Source organism: Chrysemys picta, chromosome 13 (assembly GCF_011386835.1).
Source record: "Chrysemys picta bellii isolate R12L10 chromosome 13, ASM1138683v2, whole genome shotgun sequence".
Classification (NCBI taxonomy): domain Eukaryota; kingdom Metazoa; phylum Chordata; order Testudines; family Emydidae; genus Chrysemys; species Chrysemys picta.
Genome location: NC_088803.1, coordinates 21,594,092 through 21,595,966, shown reverse-complemented (window position 1 = coordinate 21,595,966; position 1,875 = coordinate 21,594,092). Strand labels below are relative to the sequence as shown.

At 47.6% G+C, this 1,875-nt stretch overlaps 1 pseudogene; it reads right to left on the bottom strand.

Moving 5' to 3' along the window:
• Positions 1-328: 328 nt before the first annotated feature.
• LOC135975085 (olfactory receptor 6N1-like) lies at positions 329-1,280 on the bottom strand (annotated as a pseudogene).
• Positions 1,281-1,875: the final 595 nt, after the last annotated feature.

Below are 1,875 nucleotides of genomic sequence, written 5' to 3'. Positions count from 1 at the left end.
CCTTTGCCCAGCCTTCCTCCTCTGCTATCCTCTGCAGCCCCACACCAGGCATCCAGATGCCGAGGCTCTGGAGCGATGCACCAACCTGGGGAAGGTGGGTGTTCCCCTGCCTGACTCCTCCAGGGCCCCGTCCCACAGGCCAGGTGCCCAGAGGCTTTGGAAAATCCTACTGGGCCCCCAAGTATCTGGAAAAACTGGCCCTATATCACTGCTGAAAAGTGGGCAAATACGAGTTCGGTGCTGGCGTACTGTGGCCAAGGCCAGAGGTTTCCTTGAGGCCCAACCCCAGCCCATGTTATATCTATTTTAACCCAAGGAAATTGTCCGGTTAGCATGGTCCAAACTTGAATTTCCTGCAAGCTTTCCTCAGGGCCTCCTGGACCACTTTGTTTCTTAGGCAGTAGATGAGGGGATTGACCAGGGGAGTCAGAACTGTGTAGACAACAGACAGAACTTTCTTGAAGTCACTCAGAATGTTGGTGGTTGGGAAGATGTAGACCATCAGCAGAGTTCCATAATAAATGCTCACCACAATGAGGTGGGAAGAGCAGGTGGAAAATGCCTTTTGCCTCCCGGTGGTGGACAGGATTCTCAGGATGGTGGCAATGATGCAGATGTAGGACATCAAGGTAAGCATGAATAGGACCAGTGAGAAAAGCAAGGTGAGTGTGAAAGTCACCATTTCCATGAGGTGAGGATCATTGCAGGAGAGTTTTACAAGGGGGATGAGATCACAAAAGAAATGGTCAATACCATTGGGGCCGCAGAATGTTAACTGAGACATTGAGAACATATTTATGCTATTACCTAGGAAGCCACCCTACCCAACAGCCACCTGCGAGCTGCAGGTAAGACCTGTGACTCATATGGGTTGCATAGTGCATTGGATTGCATATGGCCAAATATCGATCATAAGACATCACCGACAGGAGAAGACATTCTGTAGCAACCAGAGAACAAACGAAATAAAATTGTGTGACACACCCATTGAATGAAATAGTCCTGTCCCCAGTCAGGGGACCAGCCAGCATCCTGGGCAGGATGGTGGAGGTGTAGCAAGTCTCCAAGCAGGACAAGTTCCCCAAGAAGAAGTACATGGGGGTGTGAAGATGCTGATCAGTCACAACTAACGCGATGATAAGGATGTTCCCTGCCACGGTCACAATGTAGATCACTAGGAACAGCAGGAAGAGAAGGATCTGCAGTTCCTGGAGATCTCCAAATCCCAGGAGGATGAATTCTGTGATGGACGTTTGGTTTCCCTGCTCTGGACTCTCCATGGGGTTTGTATACGGGAAAGAAATGAACTATACCACATAAATGAAGAACAGTCACTCAATAAAACATAACCTTTTTTTTAATTGTCCAACTATGCTGGCTACGGAATGATGGGTGAGTGGAGAATGGAGGTCAGGGGAGGGGAAATGACATCTCATGATCCCTGGGGCAGATTTCATATCTGAGCAGACTGCAGGTTCAAGAAAATATTAATTGCTCTGGAAACTCATGTAGTAATTTGACAGATGGCACCAAGCACTCAAATATTAAGGTGATGGGGCTTAGGTACAACAGTACATAAATGTATTGGTTCAAAGAGTCACATGTTTCACTACCTGGTGTATCAGAGCAGAGCAATGGTCTTTATAGATTGGAGATCCATGGGCAAAACAAGCCAGGATTCGATATTTTAGAGGAAGCCGCAACAGAGAAACAAACAACTCAGGCTGGGATTTGCAGTGTGTGGGCAGCCAACTCCAAGTGAATTGCAGTGGAAATGGGCCGCCTACCTGTATTAGAGCCATTTGAAAGTTTTTATCATCAGACAAATGCCTCTTCTTCCCTAGGACAATACTTCATTGTCCTGCTGTCGGACAC